This window comes from Trachemys scripta, chromosome 2 (assembly GCF_013100865.1).
Source record: "Trachemys scripta elegans isolate TJP31775 chromosome 2, CAS_Tse_1.0, whole genome shotgun sequence".
NCBI classification, from domain to species: domain Eukaryota; kingdom Metazoa; phylum Chordata; order Testudines; family Emydidae; genus Trachemys; species Trachemys scripta.
The window spans coordinates 126,707,885-126,723,585 of record NC_048299.1 but is presented as its reverse complement, the minus strand read 5'-3'; the positions used below and the strand labels follow the sequence as shown (position 1 = coordinate 126,723,585).

At 44.6% G+C, this 15,701-nt stretch overlaps 1 protein-coding gene across 4 annotated transcripts in view; it reads left to right on the top strand.

The window, feature by feature from the left end:
* CTNND2 (catenin delta 2) overlaps positions 1-15,701 on the top strand; it is a 1,151,766-nt gene that overhangs the window by 1,079,455 nt on the left and 56,610 nt on the right. The window lies entirely within an intron of this gene.

Sequence of the window (15,701 nt, the reverse complement as noted above, 5' to 3'; positions counted from 1 at the left end):
CCTTTGTAGTTCTTAATGCTGCCCCCACGCTACATCTCCGTCCAGTACAATATACCTGTATAACTAGTGTCTTTAATCTTTTTTTAGAAAAATTAAAAGCCTGTAGGTTAGCTACTCTGTTATACCCTCAATTCCCTGACAAACAAATCCCAATTGATATTCCTGGCACAGATATGAACTTTTCACCCACTTTAATCACTCTGAAAGCTTGAGACACATTTTCCTGAAACTAGCAAAGATGTCTGTTTGTACTCCCTATGTGGCTCTACCAACTGTACTACATACGACTGCATTTATTATTGATCAAAAGGTACAAATCAATGAATGGTACATAATGTACAATGGTATCAGTGAAAGCATTGTTCCTTCTCTCCTATGGACCATGCTGAATACCATTCTCGTATCTTGAAACCCTTTCTGATTGCCATCAGAAGTGCTGGAAAAGCATCTTTAAAGGCAAGTGATCCTGCTCATCTAACTTCTGAGGGAAGAAGAGAAACCCAGACCTCTCCCTGGCCCTTTATTGATTCTCATAAATGTCTGACACATTAAAGATGGTGCTTCTGTTTTTTAAGTGCAAAAAGCTTGTGTCTGTCTTTCTGTCTTCCCATTAACTCCCTAGTTCAAAAAGTTTCAAATAAGCTTCAGATAAACATACAACAGGGCTATATTCTGCAGTACTCTTGGCTCAAAGCAACTGCAAAGCCATTTTAATTGACAGGTTCAGCTGGAATGAAGCAGCCAGGGCACATGATTGATTCTGACCCACAAACTTTGGGGCACTCACTCAAACCAAACTGAGTGACTGATCTTTCTGAAGTTCGCCCATCACTCAGTTTGAATGGATTCACTTAAACAATCTCTCTGGGAAATTATTAAACTGTGCTCATTTCTTTGACAGGGACAACTGTAATGCTGTATTTTGCTAATGTTGTATAGAGAAGTGACTTTAATTTGCATGTGCTCTAAGATGCTAGGGATCAAACAAATATTTATGCACAAGATACTTATAGCATATGCCAAGACAATATATTATGTGAATTAGAAATAGTTTTATAGTCAGCTACATTGCTTTTAATGAGAGGCTAGAGACATATTGGTAATGCTTTTACACTTTCTTATAATCTCTTTAATGGGCTCAGTGCAGGTTTGCAATTAACAAAATGAAAATCAGTCAGGATGCTGCCTAGACACAAACCATCTACACTACCCTTTATTATAACTCAGAGATAAATCCATTGTTAAATTGGCATTAAGTTTGAAAGGGCATGTTAATAATTTAACCTTATAATATAATATAGTTATTGACTATTAAAAGCCATTAACCATTAACTATTAAAATTTACTTGTGAATATGTCCCCCTCTTGATTACTGAAGCCTTTTCCAGTCTTCCTTTGAGAAATACAGTCTTGCCCCCATAAGTCCATTCATTAATCTATATGGCATACTACATTTTGCATTCTTCCTTTAAGGTCTGCTCTGCCAAACTGTCTATAAATTCAGTTTACCTTTAGAAACTTTTGCTGCTTTCTTCCATAGTGCCCTCTTTGCATGTGAAGATGTCCTTAAAAAAATTTGCAAAGCCACTACATTATCCTCCCTTAAATCACACGAGACTCACCTCTGCTGTGATGCCTCCAAAATATTAACTAAGCATTTTGTGGACTGAGACTGCTGTTTGCTACTCTAAACATAATTATTTCCCTGTTTCCTTTTCCTTCTTGATCTGTTTGTTGCATCCAACTGTTTTCTCTCATCATATGCTGAGATTGTTATCTCTTTGGGATAGGGTCTGTTTTTACATGTGTCTACAATACCTAGCACAACGAGGGCCTGACTGGCACCACTATAATGATACAAATAATAAATAAAAAATAATATCCAGAAACAGAAATTAAATATAATGAACTACTTACAAAATATTTTCTGTTGTAATTCTGTGACAACTATATTATAATGGAAAAACTGTGAGGGTAAAAATTACAGTTTACTAGACTATCCATTTATTACACTGACATTTGAGATCAAAAGTCACTTCTTTGAATTAAATAGATTGTTTTAGCATATTTCCTAAATTATTATTAAAAATAATAATAAAAGCTCTCCCAACAGTATTCTTCCCAGGCAGGCTGTGAAATATTGCTGTGGAATGATCTTACCGGCAGGATAATGAGAAATACATACTTCTATCCCCAATGTAGGACCAAGAGATAAAAGCAGCCTAGAGGGCAAAATTCACATATTTCTAATACCAGAATATATACTGGCTCCAGGGTAGGATTTTCTTTTAGCATCACAATAATATACCGAAGCAGCTTTGCCACCAATATTATTATCTCCCTGCAGGACAAGGATCCCCATATAGCTTTGAGAGACATCATGCTAAGATATTGCTTCCATCAGGGCAAGATCTACCTCCTGGACAGGATTCTTAGTTTTCTAACGACTTAGCCTTATATCAAGAGTAGAATCAATATCTATTTGAGGACTCTGGTGTTTTCAGTGAGTTAATTTTGCCCTCCTTGTTGCCCCAAAGCAGGAATCCCACCACTGACATTTGATACCAATACCACTGTGGCAGGTTCATTTTTCAGAGATGGGTCTTCCATGCCTCACAAACAAGTAGCTCTGGACCAAATTAAGGTCAGTGGAGTTATAACAGCAGAGAAATTGTCTCTAGGAAGCTGTAGGGCAATATTTCGAGAGGTGGAAACTAATTTGTGATCATTTTCTTCTTATTAAATCTACTGGAGGAATAGATTTTCTATGCTGTATTATTTTACTCTGAAGGCAAGTTCTGTCTCAGGATAACTATAAATTAGTGTCATCTTCAGGGGGGAAAAAATCCTAATTTAGAGAAGGCAGAAGAAGGCTAAAGCATTAGAGAGACGCCATCTTGGAAAGTACTGTAAATCCTAATCTGGAATGTTGCGGGTTTTTGTAACTTTTACTAGAAAATACAGCAAGTTTTATTATTGCAGAGACAGAACTGCATTGTACAAATGCTAGACTGAACCTACCTTAGACATAAAATGAAATCACTTTGGTGATGGGAAATCTTACCTTTGAAGAGTAACTTCATAATTTGTAGTGTCCTAGAAGAAGTTGCTTTCTGTGATTCTACCCCAAAGTTACATCTATTTAATTTCTCCCTCTTCCTTTAATGGATAAACCTTGGCAAATAAAGGAGATTTTTGTTGTTGTCATGCTGACTGTTATATTTAATCAAATTATGTAAATCCTCTTAAAATGTATCAAATCAGTTGTGGGTCTTACAATGTTTAATGTTAGAAAAAAATCAATTTATTTGTAGATCAAAGTGGTTCTGTACAAACCCTGCTGGAATTAACAATGCTATTTATTTTTAGTATCTTTCTCTCACAAATTATCATATCCTCAGTGCCCTGTTCTCCTCTCCTTGCTTAAGCTTGGTGAGACTTCCCCAGAGTTAGATATTGTATCTGCCACAAGCCAAATTCCCCAGTTTTCCTGCTGATAGTGCTAGATAAAACATTGCTGACACCTGAAGTTGGGTGTTTCATGACACATTTCTATCTGCTTTCAGGAGAGACTCACGATATTGAAAAAAAAAAAAGTCAGTGCAAATGTTCCACAATTAAAATTAAAAAGTCAAGACCTGCAAAAGTTAAGGATCAAAATTTGCTGTCATTTATGACAATGTAAACCTGGAGTAACATCATAAGCATCAGTGGCATTATCTGAGATTTGTGCCAGTGTAAATAAAAGCAGAATTAAGTATATATCCAATGATAAAGAGTCTGATTCTCCTCTCACTTACATCACTGTAAATCAGCAGCAGCATAATTGAAGTCATTGGAGGTACACTGATGTAAAACTGGTGTAACTGAAGGAGAATTCAGTCTATAAACCATATTAACATATTCATTAACAAGAAAAACAGAAATAGAAAATGCTATATGTGTGCAATGAAATCCAGTTACTGTGGCAATAAGGAGCTTCATTTTTGCATAATATAATTTACTTCCTTTTTTACTGTTGTGATACAGGAGGGCCAGGGAGCAGTGGGAAATGGTAGAAGGGAAGTATATAAACCCTAGGTTAATTAAGGCGGGGTTCCCTGTAGACTAGGGAGGGTTGCTACAGGTTAATTGGAGCACCTGTAATCAATTAAGGCCCTGTTAGAAACCTAATAAAGCCCCCTGCTTCAGGCAGTCAGGGGGAAGAAGAGAGGACTGGAGCTTGGAGGTGTGCTGTGAGACTTGGAGGAACAGAAAACTGGAGTAAAGGAGACCCTGCCCCAGCAGGGGAGGGACATTCCCTCCCCCAGCGTTTAAGGACTGAAGGTACCCCACCCAAGGGGGAAGAGGATAAGAACCTGCAAGGGTTGAGAGGGGCTGGGACTCAGAGTGAGGAGCAAACCCAGATCCCTCCCCTGCTTCCCTCCTTTACCACCTTCCTGGGCCACTAGTGGGGCCCTCGGTGCCCCAAGAGCAGGGATAAGGGGTGGTATTTTAGCCCCCCCACCAAGAAAAGTGCAGGACCCACCATACTATATTGACCATCTTGTCGCATGTGGTGTCAGGGGTGGGATCTCTGCGCTGTGAACATAATCCAGAGTGGGTCTCAACCACCCTGCCTCAAGATGGAGGATCTGGTCAAAGCACTGGTGCAAGCCACTGCTGCCCAGCAGGAGGCTACCCGGGTCCAGGCAGCTGCCCAACAGGAGGCCATGCGGCTGCAGCAAGAGACCAATCACCTGCTGATGACCCAGGCCACCCACGATCGGGCCATGCTGCAGGAACTAGTGAACCAAGTGAAGGTCCTTACGGAGCTGAGCCACGGATATGATGGGACACGGACCATACGGGCCAGCTACTGTCTGCAGAAAATGACCTGGGAGGATCATGTGGAGGCGTACCTGCTGGCTTTTGAGAGGACAGCTCTGAGGGAGGCCTGGCCCCGAGACCAGTGGTCAGGGATCCTTGCCCCATTTTTGTGTGGGGAGGCCCAGAAGGCCTATTATGATATGACCACAGAGGAGGCAGCAGATTACCCCAGACTGAAGGCGGAGATCCTAGCCAGGGCAGGGGTAACAACGGCCTTGAGAGCTCGGAGGTTCCATGAATGGCAGTACTGTGAAGACAAGACACCGCGGTCACAACTATTTGACCTAATCCATCTAGCCCGGAAGTGGTTACGTCCGGAGGCTCTCAGCTCAGAGAAAATGATGGAGCTCCTGGTACTGGACCACTATACGAGGGGACTACCCTCGGGCCTCCGAGCCTGGGTAGGCCAGAATGAACCCTCCACCTAGGACGAACTAGTCACCCTTGTAGAGAGACAACTGGCAGCCCGTGAACTGTTCGAAACCCCGGGAGGTGAAACACGGTGTTTTAGGAAACCAGTCCCAACCCCGAGGCCCCGGATCATCGAGAACTCCAGGAAAGCCATAGCTGGAAGAACAGGCACCAAGGAGCAGCCTGAGGCCCCAAAGGGACCTGGGGGTCCAGGGGGAGAGGGTTGGGGAAGCGAGTCAGAGGCCCAAGACAGAGGGCAACCTCCAGAATGAGATATCGCTGTTATGAGTGTGGGGAGTTGGGGCATATAGCAGCCCAGTGCCACAACAGGGAGGAGCCCATGCAATGTCATCTGGGGGATCCCAGGGAACAATGTGGCCTAATCAGCCTGGTGGGGGTTGTGATGGCCCAACATGAGTACACCAGGCCAGTAAAGATGAATGGCATCCAGACCATAGCTTTGGTAGACTCTGGGAGTGCTGTCACATTGGTCTCAGGGAAATTAGTGGGGCAAGACCAACTGAGCTGGCCAAGAGCACTGGAGTGACATGTGTCCATGGCACAGTAAATTTCTACCCCACAATTCCAATACGGATTGAGATCCAATGAAGTACTACCAAGATGACTGCAGGGGTGGTCCCCAAGCTCCCCTACCCAGTCTTAAAAATTGGCAGGGACTTTCCTGGATTTGAGAGCCTACTCCCCCCATTGAGTTAGGGAAGGGAAGTAAACCCCAAGCAGAATGTGAGGTGCCCATGGATGATCCTACCACAATTTTTGCTGGGTTTTCCCCAGAGTTATTTTCACCCCCTGGGAAGTCCCGGAAATCCAGATGGGAAAGGTGAGCAGACAAAAGATTAGGAACCAGGATCTTGGCAGCAAACCAGAAAGCTGCCCTGGTTGGGAGGAAGGCTCATGGAGACCTAGAGACGGCCCCCAGCACAAGCAGAAGCACCCCAAAAGAAGGAGGGGAACCCAAGTCAATAGAATCAGGCCAGATTGGTCCCGCATGCGAATGTTTTGGGCAGGACCAAGCCGATGACACACTATATGCAAACATGAGGGAGGAGGTAGTAGAGGTAAATGGCGTGCCAGTAGAAGGGAAAACCAAAGGCACAGGGCCATACTATATAATCAAGCAGGATCTGTTGTACCGGGTAGTGCCAATACAGGGGGGAAGTAGTAGAACAGCTCTTGGTGCCACGGAAGCACACAAGGGCTGTATTAGAATTAGCTCACAGTCATCTGTTTGGGGGACATTTAGGAGCAGACAAGATCCTGGATAGAGTCCTAAGAAGGTTCTACTGGCCGGGGGTACGGGCAGAAGTCCAACACTATTGCACCTCCTGCCCAGAGTGCCAGCTGCATAGTCTCCGACCTCAGTTAAGGGCCCTGTTGTTACCCTTGCCCATAATTGAAGTTCCTTTTGAAAGAATAGCAGTGGATCTAGTGGGCACTAGAAAGAACTGCCCGGGGCCACCAAAGCATACTTGTCATCCTGGACTACGCTACACGGTACCCCGAAGCCATTCCTCTAAGGAATCCCATGTCCAAGACAATCGCAAAAGAACTGGTGCAGGTTTTTGCTAGGGTAGGCATCCCTAAGGAGATCCTGACAGATCAAGGGACTCCCTTCATGTCGAGAGTAATGAAAGACTTATGTGCCCTGCTCCACATCCAAGCCTTGCGGACCTCGGTCTATCATCCCCAAACAGACGGTCTGGTTGAGCGATTTAACCACACTCTCAAGAGTATGATCCAAAAGGTGGTGGCCCAAGATGGAAAAGATTGGGATACCCTCCTACCATATCTGATGTTTGCAATACGAGAAGTTCCCCAAGCCTGTACTGGTTTCTCCCCCTTCGAGCTACTGTATGGACGCCACCCACGTGGCATATTAGACATCGGGAAGGAGGAATGGGAGGAACAACCCAACCCAGGGAAGAATGTCATTGCACACATAGCCCAGATGAGAGAACGAATAGCCCAAGTGACCCCCATAGTATGAGAGCATTTGGAGAAAGCACAAGAGGCCCAGCGAACCTACTACAATCGTCGGGCAAAAACACGGAAATTTCAACCAGGAGAACGGATGCTGGTGCTAGTACCAACAGCAGAAAGTAAGCTCCTGGCCAGTTGGCATGGACCCTATGAGATCGTGGAAGCTGTTGGGGAGGTGAATTATAAGGTAAAGCAGCCAGACCACCGAAGGCCAGAGCAGATCTATCATGTCAACTTACTGAAACCCTGGCACGATCGGGAGACGTGCCTGGCCATCCTGTCGGCCACACCCCAGGCAGATGGCCCACAAGGGCAGGTAAAGATATCCCCCGAATTAGCCCCAGAACAACGAACAGAGGTCATCAAAATGATCCAGCGGAACCAAGATGTGTTCTCCACACAACCAGGCTGTACGACGCTGATCCAACACGACATTGTCACCTGTCCGAGAGCAAGGGTGACCATAAAACCATATTGCATACTGGAGGCAAAAAGAGAAGAAATTAGGGCAGAAGTAAGGAAGATGCTGGAACTTGGGATGATTGAGGAATCCCATAGCCAGTGGTCCAGCCCTATTGTCTTGGTCCCCAAGCCTGATGGCACCCTGAGGTTTTGTAATGACTTTCGGAAGTTAAATGAGGTATCCCAATTTGATGCCTACCCGATACCACGTATTGATGAGCTGGTGGATCAGTTAGGCAAGGCCCGATACTTGACTACCTTGGACTTGACAGAAGGTTACTGGCAGATCCCCCTGGCTGAGGACGCCAAGGAAAAAACCGCTTTCTCTACACCTGACAGCCTCTTCCAATATACTGTCCTCCCTTTTGGGCTCCATGGGGCCCCCGCAATTTTCCAACGATTGATGGACAGATTACTTCAACCCCATGCCAAGTATGCTTCTTCCTATTTAGATGACGTGGTAATCCATAGTCCTGACTGGGAGACACACCTGGGGAAAGTGGAAGCGGTACTAGATACTCTTAGACAGGCTGGCCTCACTGCTAACCCATCCAAATGTGCAATGGGCTAGCGGAGGCGAGATATCTCGGGTATGTAGTCGGAAGGGGCCTGGTGAAGCCCCAGTGGAACAAAGTGGAGGCAATACAGAAATGGCCCCACCCAATCCACAAGTCAGAGCATTCTTAGGGATAGTAGGGTACTATCGCCGGTTCATCCCTCACTTCGCCACAAGGGCAGCACCTCTGACTAACCTGATAAGAGCTGGAGGCCCAGAGATAGTTAAGTGGACCGAGGAAGCAGAGGAAGCTTTCACAGACCTAAGGACAGCCCTTTGCAGCCATCCAGTGCTCATAGCCCCAAATTTCACAAAGGAATTCATCCTACAAACAGACGCCTCGGAGGTAGGACTTGGGGCCATCCTTTCACAGATGGTGGGAGATGAGGAGCACCCAATCCTTTACCTCAGCCGAAAGCTCCTTCCCAGGGAGCAACGGTACACCATAGTAGAAAAGGAATGCCTAGCAATTAAATGGGCCATGGAGATTCTATGGTATTATCTACTTGGGCGGCAGTTCACCCTTGTGACGGACCACGCCCCACTCCAATGGATGCACACAAATAAGGAGAGGAATGCACGAGTGACTAGATCAGTGGTTCCCAAACTGGGGTTCGCGAACCCCTGGGGGTTTGCAGAACGTTACAGGGGGTTCGCAAGAAAAAATTCATTAATGGTGGCCAGAGGACCCCGGCATTGGAGGCAGCAGGTGGGACCTGGTTGCAGGGCAGACAACCAGAGCCCCAGCGAGAGCAGGGCCATGCAGTTGGGGCTGGCAGCCCAAGCCCTGCCCCCATCAGCGGGGGAGCTGGCAGCGCGAACACCAGCTCTCCGGCAGGGCTGGCAGCCCCGAACCCTAGGGAAAGCAGGGCCGGGAAGTTGGGGCCAGCAGCCCGAGCCCTGCCCCCCATCAGCAGGGGAGCCGGCAGCCCAAGCCCCAAGGAGAGCGGGGCTGGGCAATTGGGGCCGGTAGCTCGAGCTCTGACCCCCGTCAGCAGGGGAGCCGGCAACCCGAGCCCCAGGGAAAGCGGGGCCGGGCAGTTGGGGCCGGCAGCTCGAGCCCCGACCCCCGTCAGCGGGGCAGCCGGCAGCCCAAACCCCAGCGCTCCAGCAGGGCTGGCAGCCTTGAGCCCCTTGAGAGTGGGGCCGGCAGACTGAGCCATGCCCCTGTCAGCAGGGGAGCTGGCAGCCCGAGACTCAGGGAAAGTGGGGCCGGGCAGTTGGGGCCGGCAGCCTGAGCCCTGCCCCCCATCAGAAGGGGAGCTGGCAGCCCCAAGCCTCAGGGAGACCGGGGCCAGGCAGCTGGGGCCAGCAGCCCAAGCCCCAGCGGTCAGCGGGACCTGCAGCACAAGCTCAGTGGAGCTCAGTTGACCGGGGTGGTCAATGGGGTCCAGCAGCAGGAGCCCCAGGGACTGTGGATCCAGCAGCCCAGGCCCTGGCACGGGGCCAAGTAGCCTGAGCCCTGTGGTGGGCAGGGTGGTAGCTGAGACCCCCATTCCTGCAGGTGGCAGCTCGGACTCCTGTCCTTCTCAGACAGGGGAAGTTGGCATGGAGGGCAGAGTTAGCAGGAGCAATTCTGTACGTGGGGGATGGTCCAAGCTAATTTGTCCCTTGCAGGACACCCTCCTAGGGAGAAACCTCGTGGCGGAAGAAAAGCTGTTTGGGAGCCAAACCAGCTGGAAGCACGTTGTAGCCAGTGTAGCAGTGTTAAGGTGCCTCTGTAATTGTCATTCTCTCTGAAGAGCTGTTTTGCTTCAGTGAGACTTGAGTGAATCTTCTCATTTTCTAGTTTGTTGGTTGTTAGCAGTCTCTCTGTGTTGTTTTTATTAGAACTTTTGTACACAGGTTCAATGGATAAGTGGCTGAAAAAGGAAAGTGTAAAGACGCAAGAATCAGCTAGTGTTTCCTCAAGTCCACACTGTGGAAAATCTACGTCTAATGATCATGATGGTCCTGGAAAGTCACTTACAAAGAAAAGAGAATATGATGATTATTATATAAAATATGGCTTTACATGCATTGGTGATCAAGAATGTCCAAAACCACTGTGTGATTTGTGGTGATGTTCTAGCAAACAGCAGCCTCAAACCTTCTCTACTTCGGTGCCATTTAGAAACTAGGCATCCTGCACAACTCGACAAGCCTGTTGATTTTTTTCAAGCGAAAATTAGCTGAGAGGAAAAGTGACATTACCAGTTTTATATCCAAAGCAAGTACTGATAACGAAAATGCACTTGAAGCATCATACCGCGTGAGCTACCGAGTAGCAAAAGCATCAGAAGCCCATACCATAGCAGAGAGCTTGATTGGTCCATGTATAAAAGACGTTAGTTCATTGCATGCTCAGAGAAAAGGCTGCAAAAAGGATTGACATGGTACCTTTGTCCAATAATACATTGTCACGAAGAATTAATGACATGTCAAATAACGTAGAGACCACAATTGTACAGAGAGTGAAAAATAGTCCATATTATACTATACAGTTGGATGAATCAACTGATGTAGCTAATCTAGCTATTTTGCTACTGTTTGTACATTATGTGAATGAAGGTCTGGTTGAAGAAGACTTGTTGTTTTGCCGACCACTGGAAGAACGTACAACTGGAGAAGATATCTTCAATCTGACTAATGTATATTTTCAAGAAAAGGAAATAGATTGGTCTCATTGCCTAGGCATTTGCACTGATGGGGCCACATCAATGACGGGGAAGTATACTGGTTTTGTAGCTTGAACAAAAAAGGTTGCATCAAAAGTCTCTTGGACTCATTGCAGCATCCATAGACAAGCCCTCGCAACAAAACACATGCCTGAGGGACTGAAGGAAGTGCTGGACAATGCAGTGAAAATGGTGAATTTCATAAAATCACGGCCAACAAATTCCAGAATATTTCACGTACTTTGTGAAGAAATGGATAGTATACACAATTGTCTGTTGACCCATACTGAAGTTAGATGGCTCTCACGGGGCAAAATCCTGGTTTGAGCTTAGAATGGAAATCCTAGTTTTTTTCAACAGCCACCCTTTCCACCTTGCCAGCTGTATGGAAAATAATGTCTGGCTCCAGAGCCTAGCTTATTTAGCAGATATTTTCTCAAGAATTAATGACCTAAATTTATCTCTTCAAGGTCTCAATATAACAGTTTTCAATGTGCAAGACTGAGCTGAATCCATGATAAAGAAATTGCAGTTCTGGGAAAGTTGTTTGGAAAACAATCAAACTGAGTGTTTCAGTAATCTTCATGACTTCCTGGCAGAACATAAACTTCAGTTGGATCAGTGCACTAAAACCAATATAACTGCACACCTAAAAGGACTTTGCACAACATTCAGGGATTACTTTCCAGCTATATCAGGTGATAATGACTGGATTTGCAACCCTTTTGATGATACCACTTTCTCAACACAGATATTGAACACTGAGGAAAAAGAGAAATTGATTGAGATCTCCTGTGATTACGAACTGAGAAGGAGTTTCAGAAATCTGTCATTGATCAACTTTTGGCTGAGTTTAAGAGTACCCCCTTCTGGAAGAAAAAGCTGCTGCAGTTTTGTTACCATTTTCAACAACATACTTATGCAAGAAAGCGTTTTCCTCGTATGCACATCTGAAAACGAAATACAGAAACAGACGTGATGCCGAACCAGACCTGAGACTTTATCTTTCTCCAAAGGTTCCGGTCTTGAAAGAGCTATGCAGAGCAAAGCAAGCGCATCCATCACACTGAGGAAATTTAAATTTAAAACCCTGAAAATATTCATTTTTAGAAGGAGGTTCACGAGATTTCACAATTTAGAAAAAGGGGTTCGCGGGCTGTTAAAGTTTAGGAACCACTGGACTAGATGGTTCCTGTCTCTACAACCTTTTCACTTCCGGATCCAGCATAGAGCCGGCAGCCAACACAGCAACACGGACGGCCTAGCACGACAACACTGTCTTTCGTCCCAAGTAGCCCAACCCCATGGCGTTGAGCAGGGGCGGGGGATATGTGATACAGGAGGGCCAGGAAGCAGTGGGTTGTGGTAGAAGGGAAGTATATAAACTCTAGGTTAATTAAGGCGTGGTTCCCTGTAGACTAGGGAGGGTTGCTACAGGTTAATTGGAGCACCTGTAGTCAATTAAGGCCCTGTTAGAAACCCACTAAACCCCCCTGCTTCAGGCAGTCAGGAGGAAGGAGAGAGGACTGGAGCTTGGAGGTTGCTGTGAGACTTGGAGGAACAGAAAACCGGAGTAAGGGAGGCCCCTCCCTCTCCCCAGGATTTAAGGACTGAAGGTACCCCACCCAAGGGGGAAGAGGGTAAGAACCTGCAAGGGTTGAGAAGGGCTGGGACTCAGAGTGAGGAGCAAACCCAAACCCCTCCCCCGCTTCCCTCCTTTACCATCTTCCTGAGCCACTAGTGGGGCCCTTGGTGCCCCAAGAGCAGGGATAAGGGGTGGTATTTTAGCCCCCCACCAAGAAAAGCGCAGGACCGACCATCTTGTCACACTGTGAAGTGTTAATATTGCAGTAATGTTACCATTTTGTTTGTAAAGCACTTTAGAAGCCATGGAGATGCAAACGCAATATAAATGTAAGCTCGTTATTGTTGATGAGAGCTGTTCCCTGACCCATTTTGTATCTGAGACATGTAATGGATTATTGCCTCTTCATTACAGTTTTTCCACAACCAGCTCATGTGATCTAAATTAATTAATTTGGATTAATTCACACTAGTAATTTTTATACATAGGTATATTTGTTCTTCTCCCGTATATTCATTTAAAATAGCTAATAAATTTTCGGAACAATAAAAATGTAGGAAACATGTTACAGTCTGACTTGTAACAGCCATGCTTGTTAACATCAGGACCTCTCAAATGAGGACTTCGATAATTTTCTGTTTTATGAAATCTGGACTGCTGTTCTTCCGACGTGCGTTGCTGGTTCAAAATAATGTTACTTTACAAAATGAATCAATTCTTTAATATTTTAAACCAGGTTTGGCCTGTCCAACTAGCATGTAAAAATTATTTTATTCATACAGCTGACTGAAATAGCCTTATTTAAAAAGTGAAATGAAGCAGAGGCAAATTCTACATTAAGATGCATGCAATTCCCATTGAAGCTGATGGAAACTGCATACACATATTCAAGGGCTGAATTTGATCCGTGGTATCGTTTTGATATGAATCCACACAAACTCAAGAGTTGAACCTGAATTAAATATTTCCCGAATTATGCACAATTATACTGAAATGAACTCTCTCAGCCAGTCAGAAGACAGGGAGGCTGCACCACATCTGATGTATAACTCTATACTGTTCCCCACTCCCACATCCCAGTTCTGTAATTTTCCGCTTACTGATCGATTCAGTATGTGCAGAATAGAAGTACCAGAACCACGAACTAGTGAACTGGACATTGTTCTGAATCCAGTCTCAAATCTGGAATGTTCATGATTAATTATTAGTCGTAGTATCGCCTTTATTATATTTATATTCTTTTTCTGCTACATTCGTAACCATGGTACCATTCTGATATGCAGGCATCCAGCAAAACATATATATACATACATTTATGCTTTCTTGTGGTGCAGTGATCCTTGTATTCCTGGCCAATTCCATAGAAAAACTTGCTCAAGGGCAGTCACTGGATATTTTCATACTCAGAATTAAGGACTGCGGTCACTAGCTGCCAAAGAGAGGGCAGCTTTAACATACAGTGCCACACAAGAGCTGAAATCCATGATCTGAAAGAAAGGGGTGCATAAATACCCCCCTCTAGTTTAGGTTGAGCAGTTGCTATAGGTAAAAAAGGAGCTTTGGCATGTCCTGGATGGTTGGTACAGGGAAAGGAAGAGAGAACCTCTAACTAATCTAATTCATCTATTTATGTGATTCTATGATCCTGATCAATGGTAGTATTAGAGGAGTGAAAACTGAAACAAATGGCATAAATAAACAGCCTTTTGCAAATCTACTTTGACAGGCAAGCATGATCTACCATATTCTATGACTGTAGTACTCAAGTGACTATAACAGATGTGCAACCATTAATTGGCTTGTGTTAAAAGGCATAAATGAATGTAATCAATGTTTTTTGTTAATGAAACACTTATTACTGGCTAGAACTACATATTAATATTTGCACACGACATTCTATATGGCTATTCTTTGGCAGATACTATTATAAGTATGTATGGGAAAAAGAATTGCACAGCATTCATATGACCCATTTATGTACTGCATCTGACATTTAAATGAAATTGCTGAAAAATTGAATAATGCGGATTACAATGATGAAATATTAGCTGCACAGAAACAAAAACATTTGAAGTCAAATGTTAAATTCCAAATTGCAACACACTGATAATAAAACAATTGCACACATTTTAGTGTATTATGCTTCCACTACAAGGAATTTTGTTGCTTGATCAAAAGTAAAGGAGTTTCTGGATCTGACATTGTCACAAAATTAATTTGGTATATTTTGATTTTACTGTGACAGTACATGGATTTTGGTGTGTACTGTATTAGTAATGCATTGTTCCAAATGATTGGATAGATTTTCGCCATTGCAGATAATATTGTAAAAAAATAACAATTTATGATGGAAAATATGACATAAGGACACTCAAAGGGCCAGTCTTCTGCTTCTTTTGATTTTCAGATTCAGACACCAAGAGTTCTGTTTGTAACTTCAGGAGTAAGCTTTTTAATAAGCACTTACTATATGCCATCTTATCAGGGCTTGTAATGTCTGATTGAGAAGATTGCTGATTACATTTCAGGCCAGAAAGTAATATGGATTACTTCCAGTTACTTGTCCTGACAATCGTGTCATTCCCATTTTGAGAGTGAGTGATGTTGTTGAGCTGATTATTTCACCCAAGATCCTGATCCAGTGCTACTGAAGTTGATAGGAATGTGTTCACTGACTTCACTGAGAGTTGGATGTGGGCCCTAGTCTCTTCACTGTTCAGCTTGTCTTCATCTTAGAAGAGCGGATATAATAAACTTTCACCCATACTGGTAATCCCTCCAGAACAGGGCTAAAGCGCTTTGATGTGGCAGTGTGGGGAAGTTCTGCTGCCTGTGCTGTACTTGTCCAGTAGTTACATGGAAAATTTCCTTCTCCAGGACTTCTGGCGTGGTATCTTTCCCATGCACTACATTTGTGCAAGCAACTTTTTAAAGATTTCTGTCTGTATTTAAATATGAAAAAAATTATAATGGAAAATCACAATGACTATGTCCTCCTGCTCAGTTTGATAGAAAATTTAAGTTATAAATGTTAAGTAAGATAATCATAGAATATCAGGGCTGGAAGGGACCTCAGGAGGTTATCTAGTCTAATCCCCTGCTCAGAGTAGGAGCAATCCCCAGACAGCTTTTTGCCCCAGATCCCTAAATGGCCCCTGCA